Source organism: Amblyomma mixtum, chromosome 4 (assembly GCF_055824585.1).
Source record: "Amblyomma mixtum isolate Tamu chromosome 4, ASM5582458v1, whole genome shotgun sequence".
Taxonomy (NCBI): domain Eukaryota; kingdom Metazoa; phylum Arthropoda; class Arachnida; order Ixodida; family Ixodidae; genus Amblyomma; species Amblyomma mixtum.
Genome location: NC_143015.1, coordinates 99,283,166 through 99,298,951, shown reverse-complemented (window position 1 = coordinate 99,298,951; position 15,786 = coordinate 99,283,166). Strand labels below are relative to the sequence as shown.

At 45.8% G+C, this 15,786-nt stretch overlaps 1 long non-coding RNA gene across 2 annotated transcripts; it reads left to right on the top strand.

Annotated features, from left to right (window-relative positions):
* The first annotated feature begins 1,938 nt into the window (after positions 1–1,938).
* Positions 1,939–9,464, top strand: LOC149347581 (uncharacterized). 2 transcript variants are annotated; one of them, XR_016292151.1, is made up of 4 exons: positions 1,939–2,084; positions 2,888–2,976; positions 4,944–5,025; positions 9,161–9,464. It is a non-coding gene; the product is annotated as an uncharacterized LOC149347581 (long non-coding RNA). The 2 variants fall into 2 exon arrangements; XR_016292152.1 differs by lacking the exons at positions 4,944–5,025; positions 9,161–9,464 and having other exon boundaries at positions 2,888–3,101.
* Positions 9,465–15,786: the final 6,322 nt, after the last annotated feature.

Genomic DNA, 15,786 nt, shown 5'->3' with positions numbered 1-15,786 from the left:
ACACACAAATGAAAAGTGCACCGGCGGTTGGCTCACGTGACCCGTTTTTTGTAGACCGCCCAAGAAGCCGATGAGGTGGCGCCGATGTGATGATAAAGCACGGAATATATCCAGATAACCCAATGAAGTTTGAGGGGTGACGAGGGTGGGATTTTGTCTTGCTACCATTAGTTCACTCATCTGAGGGCGTCGCCAGAGCTCGGGAAGATTCCGAGTTTCAGCAAACTCGGGCCTTCCAGCATAGCGCCCCTGCTGTGGTACCCCAGGAGTATGTGTGCAGCCTTTGACTGAAACGCTCGTTTAATTAAACCTGGGAGATCATCAATAATAGCATGTAATCACCAGTTTACGCTCTAACACTTTCTCCTGGTGTCATCGCAGAGCTGGCCTTCCTTCGGACGTGGTACCTGGATACCGGGGGCTTCCAGAGCCTGAATCAACTTCATAAGTAAGTCAACCGTTTTTGCTTTATTACACTCAGACAGGCAGTTTTATGAACTGGAAGGGAATATCATAGCGTAGGCGTCTACGCGCCCGTGGCTGGGCCGCTTTATCAAAGCGGCCTACTGGCGAGAGAGCACGACTTCGTGTGCATGCTCTATGCGCACAGGTTTAGCACAAAAGAGCGATTAAACAACTCAAAAATATATTCTCTCAGGACGAGCAGTTACGCACCATGCCGCTTTATTGGTACCCGCTAGAGCTGCGGATCACGTCGCTGTTTTAATGCAATCCCGTGATACTGCAGTACATCTGTCACCTCCACTCATGTCAGATATGAAGACTGGCGAGGGGTCTTCAAAGTTTTAAGGCGGAAGCCTTTAATGCGTCATCGTTGTAAGCAGGAGTTGTCGACAGAAATGTCGCGCTTTTCAATTGGTCGAAGTGGTCGTGACGTCACAGTGCTCGAATTTCAAACGGGGCCAATTGTACTTTGGCTAGGAACCATGAAACCAATTAAAGGGATCGTATAGTGGTGCTCCAACTAAGTGGGACTGAGTTTAGTTCATTGCTTAATTAACCAATTATCCTGATTAAGCTTTGTAGTCAAACCAAATAAATAAATAAAACCGAGAAGAAATTTGGTTGAGTTCGGGAATCGAAACAAGGTCTCCGGAGTGCGAGACGAGCACGGTAACCACTCCGCCGTGCCAGCACGATGGTTTGGAATGAACGAACTAGTGAATAGGGTGTCTTCGTTCACTCCCATCTTCCTCTCTTCCCCTAAGGCGAGGTTCACGTGTCCACCGAGATATGCAAGACAGATAAATTTCCTTTCCTCAAAAAACTAATTTACCGACAAGCAAGACGTAGAGCCGAATGGCCACGGGCGATGGCGTTCTGTGGACTCCCTGGTAGCGTTGCAAGACGCTATTGCGTTCCACACACAGAGCCGAAGCCTAACATCGTAACCACACATCATTGATACTAGCAGTAACACCTCGCTTAAGGCTTTCGCCTCTCCGCGCTTTAGGAGAACAAAGCGCCCCCTGAATTTTTACTTCGCATACAGGTGGCAGTGTAACGAAACGACGGCTTTGCATTTCCGGTTGCAAATATGCAGACCTCAGCTTTGGCGCCGTAGAGGAATTCGTCATAGTCACATTTCCTGAGGTATGTTATCGGAGTGTATGAAAGTGAATGATTCCAATGTCATGGCCGCATGTAGAACGTACAGAGAACCTACTTCAGACGAACCAATAGGATCAGCGTTGTCGTGAGGCCTTTTAACAAGGCTGTGTGCACACGTTATTGTTTTTAGCACTGCGTAAGTTCAGTTGTCAAAACGTAGAGGTAAACACACGTCATCTGTCCATGATCATTGACGTGCATATTTCTCGTGGCGGTGTCGTGTATCTTTGCACTTGGAACCTTTCCCCTTTAGTTTCCATCATGACCGCAAGGTGGTCGCTCAGCACCCGATCGCATTGGCTCCACTTCGTCTCGTTAAAGCTCTGAACATACTTTCGTACCAAAGATGGCGTTGTCCTTCCAGGCGCCTGCAGCAGATTCCCAGCGAAGTCTCTGGAATTGTGACGTGTCAACTCCCAGCCGTTGTGACTCTCTGCTGGACAGGAACCCTGGTGAGGGAATGCTGCTTAAGGGGACAGGGTTATGGGTCCCATTTTCTAAGTAGCCTGCTTCAGGATATAAAAACAAAGCGGCGAATGCTTTTTTTTTAGTTTTCAAATCATGCCCTGTGTTCGACATGGGAAGCGTCTAAGGTTCGTCTGTACTGAGAAGGTAACGACATTGATTCCTTGTTGCCTGTTTAGACGCTGACCACCTTGCCGATTTATGATTGCAAACACTGCAAATGGCGTTCAAACATGCTTCCGGGAGATAAAAAAAACTGCAATCTTTGTAATTATCCTGCTATCCTTGCTTAACGCTAAATTTCGAATGCAGTGTTAAGTCATGCAATTTGCTAGGGATCGGCCGGTTTTGACAGTCTCATTGAAGTTTTCAGATTTTCTGGTGCGAACTAAAAAGCATAGCTAACCATGTGAATTGCTCTCCTGCACGAAACGAGCCGATTAGGGATACCCGAGAGAGACAAATAATTAACAGTTAAACTTCTGCAGGGTGAGTGCGCTGTCAAGTAATGGCACTGTAGTTTCATGTATCCAGGGTGCCTTTGAATTTGGAGGCACCACTTATGGAGCGTGATTTTCCAAACAGTATGCGTCGACTGAGACTAGTGTCAAAATTGGGGGAGGTATGCTCGAGAAGTAGATGAGTGATAAGAGTATTTCCACTTTGTGCTGTTCTGGTAGCACCCATCCGCCCTACTCCTCTACAACTGACGACTCATAGAAATGGTAGGACCGGAAGTTGTAGCAATGACTTATTACGTTGCAGCTCCTATTTTTTGCCATTTTTACAGGACTGGCATTTCCTTGGGTGTGGTACCTGGGCAGAGGGCGATTTCTGAACAGGACCTGAAATTTCAGCGCCTTGCCCTGAAATTCATGGGTGAGTTCATTTCTATTTCTATTGAGTCGGCGATTGCTAGTGCCCAGAAAAAAAATGTAAAAACATTTTATAATTATGCAACAGCGCCTGCTGGTGTGAAGGAAGAGAGAACTGTTAACGAATTGCAAAACGCCCATAATGCAAGACATACTAGCTGGAAATAATCAAATACATAAGTGCATCGGACTCACCCTACATCACATCGAGTCGAGTAGAGATGGTAACTACCCAACTGGCTAAGCCGCTCGATGAGACTATGTTGTCACTGTGGGCACTTTGATGCTTGGCAAATGCGATCCAACTTGGAGATGTGAATTTCATGCAGAACATTTTTGTACAGCGTAGCAAACAGAACGAGCATTAATTATTTACAAAAAAGGTAATACACTGCAAATAATAGCAAATGGCACCGAGCGTTTCGCCTGTTGTTCCTAACTTTTGTAGGCTTATTTTTGAGGACTTCAACTGAAAAATGTTTCTCGCGTCCTGTAAGGATATTTCAGGCGCTAGTCTGTAGCATAACCTAGAACCTTCTCTTTCTTTGGTAGGATGCCTATTTTGACGAACCTGTCCTTCAGCGCACTGGTCTGAAGTTCGTGGATGAGTTCACTGCTGTTGCCTTAAATAATATGTGATGGTACTCCCACGCAGCACAGGAAAGGGGCCCAATATTGCAAAGGGATGGTTTTACTGTGGTCCTTTGTGAGACCGGTATTCGCCAATATGTTTCCAATATTGGGACGATTACCTGGTGCTGCTTTGATTACTGCCTGGGAAGATGTGCTACGTTGCAAACTTCATGCTTGTACTGTTTATCGGTTCATTACGACTGTCTGCTCACGCATTCGCTCCATTGCACTGAATAATTTCCACTGGGGAGTCATTCTTAATCATTTGGTGGCGTATGTGCTTTTTAGTCTTCGCAACCGTCGACTGAAAAGCACATGTTCTTTCAGAAGTCTTGACTTTCAACCTCAAACGAAAACCGGGGCTGTTGAACAAGTCATTGGATGTGTTTTGACTTAGGACCAAAAATAAAGGATAACAAATGCTATTGTCACGGCGTTTATTGCTGTAATATACTGCATTGCATTTAGAGTGCTCATAAAGAAAACATCATTATTACAGTAACAGACACAGTTCTTGGGTTTTGTGGGCACTTGTTTTGGCACAGAGCTCTTCGCGCACTCTACATCTATGAGTTAAACAGTGTGATGTCACCACTGAACGTGCAGCTCTTGGCACATTCAAAGCAAAGCTATTTCGGGCATCATTCAAATCTTCTGAATGGGTTGCGAATGCGATTTAAGTCTTCCTCCTTGCGCAGGGATCAACTGCCTTATCCTATTCGGGGCACCATTTTCAAAAAAACAGACCTTCGTTAGGAAGACCCTCTCCTTTTTTCTCGCAAAAAAAAGTTGTCGATCCGGAAGAAAAAACATAATTCCTAAAAGAAGCCCATCTTTTTTTAAACTAAAACATGTTCTTCTTTTCTGCCAGGCATATTTACCTCTTGACGCATGACAGCTTTAGCTGCTTACATGCTATGGAGCTGAACGCAACACATTTGTTCCCTTTCGACAAGTCAGCTTTTCCTATATCCAGACATCGCATGGCTTCAGTTGCTTTGATGGGATACAAAGCCTCTGGCTCCTGTCAGCAGCCATTTGTAATAAGTCAGATTCGGGGTAAGACTACTCTGGTGAGGTTGTAATGTTTTTTAAGGGTTAGTTTGATACAATTGATTTAGGCAGTCATCAGACATATCAGGGGCGAGAAAGTGTACAAAATATGAAGCGAGAAGCAATCCCATAAGCCACAAAAAAAGCATATCACCTGTTTTCAAACCAGCCACTTGAGACCCTGCACTGATGCTGAATTCCACAAAATCAGCAACACGAGTTCCCTTTTAGCACACTTGGAACCAACTCAAATATGGTGTTTTCCTTCCTTTTTTTTACTTCCAGCGATGCGTTGTGGGAACATGATGAACCCCGACATGCCACCCCTTCCAGAATTTGCTGCATGCTTGTTCCACCAAATATTCAAGTAAGACCCGCTTCTGTTCACGCGGTACAGTTCCGTTGTGATTCCATTTATATGGAAGGAAGAACACGTGGCTCCACCAAGCACCTTCTGCTCTCGTAGCGCTCTCTTTGTAGCAAGGTGTGATAATGAAACAGTGTGTGAAGGAGCTGCAAGCTATCAAAGTTTTTCTAGGTTGGCTTTCCCGTTATTATTCGGAAACTCAGAACTGCTGTTCTCTATCCACCCTGGGCATAAGCTGAAGGGCGAACTGCTGGAGCAGAATGATTGGCTGCACATGCAATACATGTACTTCACCAGTATTCGCGCTAAGCGCAGGAGTGATGTGTGATTCGAAAGGCTTATGACCTTTGTTAATGTTTTGTAACTTCACATAAACTGGCCACATACTCACAGGCTTGAAATCCAAACAAGCACCTGCAGACACCGTCTGTGATAAAGAGCACGTTATGTGTGATGGTCGCCATCGAATGATTTCTGGACTACAACATTTTCAGAAAAACATTAGAGTGAGAGGATTCAACATTAAATTTCTTTTCAGTGAGCTTGTCGTTCTTCATTGTGCTTCCTCCACAACCGCACAGTCGGAAAAACTAAAATTCTCTTTCCAAGAATAAGCGCGGCAGAAGACTGCGTTGAAGCAGTGTACTGTTGAAACGTTTTAGACATCAAGGCCCACCTTTCCAGTGTCCGTCTCTCATTGTGGGCAGTAACGTGCGACAGGGAAACAAGATATATTCAGGCATTGATGTGAATGTAACAACTATTCTATTTGGTCTCAGCGAAGTGTTAACGCTGTATAAGGCTAAACATATCGAACACGCATCGTTTCCTGCTAAGCTTCCTTCCAGCTAGCCTCCCTGTGGTGTATAAGGTACCGGGTCTCCTTGGTTATTTTTATTGTTGATTATGTTGCAGACGCAGTCCGTTTCGAATGAGTACAACACTCATTAGCGGCCTCATGCCATGGATGCATGTATTTCTGGCGTGACACTTTCCTGAAGTGATCAGTGAATGCCTTTTGTAGTGATAAAAGATAAAGTAATAAAGTGTAGTGATAAAGGTTTTATTGTCTCCAGACAATAAAACCGCTTCCAGCTTTTCCGAAATACAGCGGTGCTGAAAAACCTTTTCACCGAAACTCTCCAGCTGCTATCCTAATTTTTAGCGGCAAACCTGTGTCCAGCAAGAAATATTTCATGTTTGGAAAAAGATTAGGAGGGGGAAACATCTGGCAGATCACACGAGTGAGGAACAAGCTGGAACTACCAGGCACTTGTCCTGATGGTACAATGTCCTGATTGTACAAGACTCCCCTGGTCAGCGTTCCTGGTTTCCTTTCTCGCATTATTTTAGACGCTTCAGAAGTTCGCAGTAATAAAATCCGGCAATGTTTTAACCTTTCGCATGACACTCAGTGAGCAACATATCCTTGCCATCCCACAAAACTTGATGCTCTTTCTCTAGCCAATGGTACAGAGATGAAGCGATATTCGCCCATGATAAATAATCGAGTAAGCAGATTGGTGCTCACGAGTGACGGGACGTGGAACCTATCAAGCAGAAATTTTTAAGAAGCTAATATTCCTGGATATAGCATAGTATGCTCTCTTCTGTATAATTACCAGCCATTCTGCTACATGGCGCGTAGACAATTGCCGAGCGTGCGTTGCCGCATCCAAGAGGGTCGAGCACCTTCGTTGGTGGTGCCTGTCAATAGTCTCCCTGGCTTCGACTCATCTTCTAAGCTCTCCCTGCCGCACTTTAGATCTTGCACCCATTGTTTTTAAATGTGCGCAAGGGAACTGTCATGTAATGTCATGAGTTTAAGATGGCGACATGTCCTTCTTACCATGGTATTTTATTGCAGCGCAGTGGTCCAGTTTGCCCAATTTCTTCATTCTTAAAAGCTAGCTCATGTAAAATACTGGTAAAAATGTAATAGAATCTTAGAAATGCAGAAATAGTAAATGCTACGACAAAGGGAGTGAAACTGTGAAACTGTTTTATATTTCTAGTAATCTTACTCGCTTATCCCTAAAACTCAGACACCCAGTGTATTTTATGTAGAATTAATGCATTTTGGTTTAAGAGTCTGTTGGTATGCTCATTGCACTTCCAATACCCCAAAACTGAGGGCGACGTTAAGATCTAACGCAAAACAAGTGCCTGTAGCTAAAACCAGCAAACAGCAACAGCTTGGGAGCGGCGTGTAAGAGGTATTCACATAAGGTCACGGGCGCCATTTTGGCGTCGAATGCGCTGGTTCAGCGATGCAGGCCGGAGGAGTCGGAGATAAGCCTATTAGACATGCACCGTAGCCATTCGCTGTGTTTCATCTATGCCGAAATGGCGACCACTGTGGCTTGATTGCGTACCTCCTATAGGCCGCATAACAACTTCCAGCGAAGTAGAAGCTGGAACAAGAAGAGCATTTTGCAATAACTCTTTCACATGAGGGACACATGACCTTTGCTTTCAGAGCGAATTCTGAGTAATTCCTTCTGTCCCTTGGGCACATCAAGATGACAATGAGCATCCACTATGAAATCATGCTCCGTTCCGATTAGAACAGCTAACTGTGCTATGATCTGCTATGTGACCTGTGATTTTATTTTGCTTTACTGCCACCGGCACGTGGTGCATAACATGTCGGTAGCAGGAGACTATGGAGGCGGAATTCTAGAGGTCCATGTACTGTGCGATGTCAGTGCACGTGAAAGAACCCCAGGTAATCGATATTTCCAGAGCCCTTCACTATGGCGTCCCTCATAGCCTGAGCCGCTTTGGGACGTTACACCCCTGTAAACCATAAACCATAAATAGGGGACTGCAATAGTCACATGTCTTCGCAGCCGAATTCTCGCTGGAAAAGAACAGATAGGATTCCTGACTATACAATGCAACTCTGTGACAATTCTGTACCGTCCAGTGCGGGATGATAGCGTCATGTGTCACGCAAAAGTAATGGCACTGTCCAGAAGGCGGCCGCTACTCCAGTGCAATGAAAACTGCTGGCAATAAGTAGTCCCTTGGAGACAAAAGAGGCTTCACTGACATGAATATATGTACACTACGTTATGCCAGTAACGGTTGTTTTCCGGTTATTATAACGTTTCTACCGAACCACTTATACCGAAAACTTATTATACGGTTTTCATGCCGTTTACTTATTACCATAGGGAGTTTCAATGCATAGTTTGACGTCAGCATGTTCACAGCAGCCAGCACATGCTGCTCCAAATGTTTTGCGTTAATCTGAGTGAGCTCACACCTTTTGATATTGTTAGAAATGGTGCAAGTAAAATAAAAAGCATTAGTTGGATGTAAACTTGTTCAGTGTCTTTGGGCCATCACGTTGGTCACAAGCCTTAGATTTGTTCTTTCACAGAATTTTGACTATGCACGAAATGAACCAAATACTAATTGTTGCGAATCGGCAAGATAAATTTTAGCGGTGCCAACAATGTTTTCATAGTGGCGTTTGAATGCGATTGCTAGCATAATGCGGAGGTAATGATTTCTGTCTTTTGTTTCGTAGTTTATGCTACGAGTGGTTAAGACTTAAATAACCACTGCCTGTCGTGCCATAATTTCCAACTGCAAGGAACGGACAGTTTTTTTTTTTATGGACGTTCACCGCACCATCATGACTTCACTGCACTGTGAAATCCTGTTTATAGAGTGCACACATTTTCACGCCTCATACAGATCTGGCATCACACCAATGGGGTCATTCTGTTCCCCATGTCGTTACACTTGTGTTAAACGCCGCCTTTTTTGTGTAAACCGGTTATTAGTTTTTTAGTTTTTATCAGAACGAGCTAATGGCAGTATATCTAATCGTTTATCAGGGACATACGTAAGCTAGCAGAAACGGTACACACTTCGTGACCAGACTGGCCACCGGCACCACCTTCGCACTGAATCTTTGATGTCAGCCCACAAGTTAAACGTCGCAGTTTTTTGTTATACAGCGTATACAGGGTACCCATACTTGCAAGGTGCTGTATTACGATGGTTGTACCTAAATAAATGCAAAAGTTGGTACAACTTCTACATGTTGATAGCATAACTGTTTGTATAATAACCATTGATTTTTTGCAGGTAACTAAGAGATCATTTTCGTTGCATGCAGCTAACGGATCTCAAGGAGAAGCAACGGTTCCTCATGGAGTTACGAAGGGTGCAGGCTGTCCGACATCCATTGAAGGGTTACTCAATGTTTACGGGGATAACACCGTGCACAAGAACAACGTGCTTAGATGGATTAAGAAGTATCAACACGGAATATCAGCACTGAAGACAAACCACGGAGTGAGACATCATCTGTGCGTGACACGGATTGTCAGCGAGTAGACAAAATGATGCTAGGAAAATGTACCAGCTGTGATAGACAACATTGAGTAGTACTTTTGTATTCAGAAACAGTTGCGCTACAAACAAATAGAATATTAACAATGTATGAGGGTTAATAAAAAATTACAACTCTTGCAACATTTTCAGTACAATCCTCATTTTTGCAGGAATATGGAACTGCTACACGTCCAGCAACCATTTTATGGCCCCTTTAGCCTATCCTTCCGCAGACTGCTGGACTGAGAGCGAAAACTGTGTCCCCTTCTTTCGTCTTCCCTCTTAGGCTGGCGCTTCGAAGAAACTTAGCGGAGGGCAGTCAGCATACGCAGGGCTTGAAGCAAAGGGCCCTCATAAGATTTACATAAAAATGCATGGTGCACATTCAATGATGGACACAACTTCATGTACTATCGCGATCAGAAGTTTACAGAATACGAGTGTGCATAAAAATTTTTTTAGGCGCAGTAGCGTTAATCCAGTGGTCCGATTGCGGAGCAGTGGGAGACTCTGCTGTCCAGCGACTGCTGCGAAGACCAACGAGGTCTGGTACAGCGAGCTCAACGGGCGCCAGTGGCCAGCGGAGCCCTGGACTGAGGGCAACCGACCACTGATTAGAGGCGGAGGACTTCGACAGAGAAGGCTCCTGGGGGCAGAACCAAGACGTCTCTGAAGATGCCCCCAAACCGCAGAAATAAGCATTAGCGAAAATAAAGTTTTTCCTTCCTTCAGCTTGCAAACAACTGAAAAAGGAATAAACGCAACAGAACTCTTAAAAGAGATGAACGCAATTGTAGAAGCGTATTTAAATCTGTACTCTAGAGCTTCTACACAAACAATGGTGGCAGATTTGTGACGCCATGAATGGTCAGCATTGGTGCAAGAAGATTCGACATCTCCCAGCCTTAATTCTGTACAAAAAAAATGTCATTGTATTCGATGGGCACAGAAACATTACAGACCGGTAATGTCTTATTCACAGCACAGCTACTGAGTGACTATCGCAGCAAAAATAATTTCACATTTGCGGTACGTGTTTGTTACGAAAACGTTTCGAACCCACCTGTCTACATCTCGATTCAGCTGGGAGTTCGCGCGCTACAGATAAATCCTTCCTTGTCCCGAGTCCATCCAACCTCAGCCACATGATTAATGGCGCGCTGGCTAGTTCGCTGGTGGCACCTGCCATTCAGAAAGTGGACACAGCACAGTGTCACATCTCTCCCCAGGCTATGCTTAACAGCCGTTTTGCAATAATTTTAGAGCGTCGGCAAAAGAAAACTCAACGAGACCACGAATTTAACGACTTATCAGAAGGAAGCAAAAGGCGGCAACCAATAGGACAATATATTTAATTGGTAGAACTAAAACCGCTTATACGCTTACTTCTTCACTTACCGCTTACTTCTTCGCTTTGGAATAGGCTTCCCAAGAGCATAGAACAATGTAAAACGGTTAAACATTATCACTCTTTCCTGGCGGCCAATCTGTCTTAGAAGCTTTCCACACTTTAAGAACTTTTCTCGGACCGCCATTACAGCGATGCGTTACTGTTTTTAGACGAAATGTGCCTTATTGTTTATTTTCAATATTTGTGACATGCTCATTTTAGGTATATGTTTACTGTTGTTATCCCCCCTGCTATAATGCCCCTGGGCGCTGCAGGTACTTATTTATACAAGTACGCATCCACACTTTCAGAACTTTTCTCGGACCGCCATTACAGTGATGCGTTACTGTTTTATTTTAGACAAAATGTGCCTTAATGTTTATTTTCAATATTTGTGACATGCTCATTTTAGGTATATGTTTACTGTTGTTGTCCCCCCTGCTATAATGCCCCTGGGCGCTGCAGGTACTTATTTATACAAGTACGCATTCGGAAAATATGTCTGCTTCATTGATGAATACCAAGTGGTTGCTTAAACTACACTGCGGGCAAGAACAATTACAGATTGTCCATTTGTTTTCAGTGCGAGAGCAGCTCGCATTACTTGGCTTGTTTAGCGAAAACCCCGCCGTCGTCAGAAACAGAAGCGCGGCACGTGAATAACGTCACCACTCCTGGAAGGGACACCGCAGCCACCCAGGCAAGAGAAGGAAACCCTCCTCGCACTGCGGAATGCGACTCTCCCTCTCCGAGATGGGCAAACCGACTTCTGGGATGAACGAAAACAGATTTAGGGGCGCCCCTCCCTCTCCCTGGCGTGGCTATACATTACCGCCTCAATCGGACAACAAAGCAAACCATGCTCAGGCCTTAATTACAAAAGGTGAAGTTAATCCTATTTGCCATATCTGTGACAAAAACCTTACCGCAGACGATGACCATATTCTCTGGAGATGAGAGAGAAATCCACCCCCCAGAAAGCTCCAGCCATATCCCTCAGCTGATAGCTGGGAAAAGATCGTACGCAGTGAAGACAAACAAGTATACAAGCCAATATCGCTCAGTGGTTACGGCGCTCGGCTGCTGACCCGAAAGACGCGGGTTCGGTCCCGGCTGCGGCGGTCGAATTTCGATGAAGGCGAAATTCTAGAGGCCCGTGTGCTGTGCGATGTCAGTGCACGTTAAAGAACCCCAGGTGGTCGAAATTTCCGGGGTCCTTCACTACGGCGTCCCTCACAGCCTGAGTTGCTTCGGGACGTTAAACGCCACGGGACGTTAAACCAATAAACCAAACAAGCCAACATCGCAGACTGGGCCCTCGTGGTCGTCCCTACATGGAGGCCACCTGAGGCGAAAGTGGGCTAACGGCGACACAAAATCCTAATAAAGTTTATTCCTCCTCCTCCATAACAATGTGGCACATGTTAAACTGTGACGTGTCGCCTACGCAGGGTACGCTAGGAACTGCGACGCGCCACTGACGTAGAGAAACACTACTCCTTGCACAATGCAAACATCAAAAACAGCATCATCTATACAGATTCACTGAGCGTCCTTATACCATTAAACTCCAAAAATGCCACGGAGCCACTGATTTGAACCGTCATACACAATATAAAAAAGGTCACAACACAAAAACATGTTATAAAATTCTGCTGGGTTCCCAGTCACGTTGGCATTAGGGACAATGAGAGAGCCGACATGTGTGCTGCACAAACTAGAACCATGGAAATAAAACATGTGAATTTGCCTCCTAGGGATTACATGAAGTCAGTACATAGCAAACTAAGAGCCAAGTGGCAAGCTTCTTGGGAAAATGAAGGAAACAACAAGCTGCATACCATAAAGCCCATTTTAAAAGAATGGAAATCATGCCGCCATAAAGAGCGTTTCATCGAAGTAATTTTATGTCGGTTACGCATAGGTCACACACACATCACCCATAACTTCTTATTAAAAAAAAGACAAACCTGTGTGTGAAATGTGTGGTGAGGAGCTCACAGTAAATCACATTTTAATTTCTTGTTCGCATCTCGAAGAACTTAGAAAAACTTTTTAGTGTATTTTGGTTTGGTTTGGTTGATGGGGTTTAACGTCCCAAAGCAACTAAGGCTATGAGAGACGCCGTAGTGGAGGGCTCCGGAAATTTCGACCACCTGGGGTTCTTTAACGTGCACTGACATCGCACAGTACACGGGCCTCTAGAATTTCTCCTCCAAAGAAATTCCAGCCGCCGCGGCCGGGATCGAACCCGCGTCTTTTGGGTCAGCAGCCGAGCACCATAACCACTGGGCCACCGCGGAGGCCCTTTTACGGTATTTTACAATGAACACATTCCATTTCATCCCGCATTGCTTTTAGGTGAGCAAACACTTGTCGAGTTTTCACTTGTTTGTAAGTTTCTAAAGAAAGCCAATGTTTTAAATCTATTATAATGTAACCTCTATACACTTGACATAACATCATCTAACCTTGTGTTTGGCGCATGATAGCCATAGTTGCTTATACGCCATAAAACCCCCTATAACTAACTAACTATCTTTACACAATGGAATGCCATTCTGCCCATCCACGAAGGTCAAGCCGACTTCCGCAGTGAATGCAACCGGGTTTAGGGCCGCCCCTCCTCACTGGGGTGGCTGTACGATACGCCCTCTGTCAGATAACAATGCAGGCCATTCTCGAGATGGGAGCCGCTGGTCACCTCCGCCGCATACACTGGGCGAGAGGCCGCTGTCCTGCTTGATTTCATGGCGTACATGTAGTGTCACTTTCTCGGGATACGCTGGAAATAGCATGCGCCAGTGTCGTATTCACGTAAACGCGGTTAGAGATTACACAAGGCGAGAAACCTCACCGTCAACGTCAGTTGTCCTTCAGCTTTCGGAGAGTGAGGTTGAGGAGGTAGGGGGTCTTCATGTTCGAAGTTGAATCCCTCGCGTCGCGTGTACATCATTAGGCGAGACTGCAGAGTGGGGCCGGAGGCGGCAGCTCAATGCCGATGAAGTACGGGAACCCGACAACACAATGAAACGCGCGAAACGAGCTACTGCAGCGAAGACGTTCGAGTCTCAAGTCCTCGATAACTCGTCGACAAGTAACGTTCTCGCATTACACATAAGAATCGCATAAGTACCCCAATAAAATACTGAGACGACAAAAAAAATGCGAGTAAAACTAAAAACTTTGAGATCACTACGGCGACCCGCAATGGAGCAATGCAAAAGCAAAATGCCCACATACGATACCAACGTCTGTGGCTGTTCTGACGTCGTCCATGTACCATATTGAAGTCTATAGCTATTTTGACGTCTTATTTTTTCGCGTTTCTAGCTTTTTATTCACTAATTAAAGCTCATCAACCACATTTTGCCCATGACAACACTATCTGCCACAATCACATTTTCACACATTTATCTCTACAGAACGTACAACGGACAAAATTGCGGCCACGTTTCGCTAATGCAAGAGAGTCATAATATAAAATAATATAAAAACACAGTTATTGCAGTAAACACGCAGGCGGAAGAAATGTGGAGCGAGAGGGACCCTTGACCATATTATTTGGGAGTGCACACAATCCCCACACAGGGCGAATAAAATAGGCAGTAGAGACGCCCGGGAGACCTTGCTGCGTAGCCCTGACCCTGAGCACCAGCTCCCCGCCGTCCTATTGGCTGAAGAGGCCGCCGGGATTCAAAAAATCCAGGCCAGCACCCTCCCCGACAAGAAATTAACCCGCGGCCAGTCGGTCACGTTACGCTTCCTCCAAACGAACTCATTCATACCCCAACCCCTGGCACATGAAGCACATCGACCCAGACTACAACGGACAACATGTGTGTGAACATACAGTGACCGTGTAGACTTGAACCATATACTGTGCGGTTGTGCATCGGGTGACGCCTACTCCAAGAATAAGGAACATTGGGACAAAGTGCTAAAAAGTGCTTCACTACACGACCAGCTTCGGACTGTCCAGGAGGCCCGCGCAGCGGCGGAGATCTTCGGGCTCTCTGTGCCGACGTGGGAGCTGCCCTGTGCACCTGGCGCCTAGCTGAGTGTCCTTCACGAGTCCTACTGTGGGCAATAAAGTTTTACCACCACCACCAGCAGCACCATCTGACACGGCGACCCTGTCCTCCCCAGTCCCTCCTGGCCCTCATCTCTCGACTGAGAGGGAGAGCCGGAGGGTAGGATGAGGTCGTCCTCTTCTGTCGGACAATAAAGTATTTCACTCACTCACTCACTCACTCACTCGTGACCACGTGGTCCAAAAACAGGTAGCGCCGGAGCGCCCACCAGCAAAGCTCGTTCAGGTCGTCGAGCTGCGCACGCGTGTCTTGGCGGGCGTGGCACACGACACTCTCGCGAACGACGCCCGCCATAACCATGAAGGAGTGCATGTCGTCGAATGCGCAGAGTGCAGCTCTTAGCCCAGCTGCGGCCTTCTCCGCGGAGATGCATTCCACTTCGGCGAACTCTTCCAGCAGGGCACGATGTCTGAAGACGCGTTCCATGGCACCGGCAGTTATCCTGCGGACACAGCAGATGGTTTGTGACGAGACAAGAGACTGAGTTGTGGTGTGCGCTTGCGAGGAAATGAGATTCTCTAAATGACCTTTCCTGAAGGCTTGTCACGTAACACCATGTGACGATTTCGTATCACGTTTTTTCCTGCCAGAGTCGATGCAGACGAAATAAGACAGTGCCTTTTTTCTTGCGGCGGATAAAAAAAAATATTTAAAATACAAACTTTTGCTACGCTCGCACTGCATCTGCTTCATATTGGCATTCCCCCTTGCAGTGGGCGCACCGAGAACCTGATCGAATAGAAACGGAGGCGGAAGAGACGGAAAAAGAAGAGAAACAGGAGAAAGCAAGCGCGCCGCGACGCAGAGTGCCCCATAATTTATAGCTGCAGGAAACAACGAAAGGGGATAGATTAAAGGGAGGAGACTACAGGAGGAAACTTTATTTAGCAAACACCTACGCGTCGTAAAAAATTCAGGTCGTGG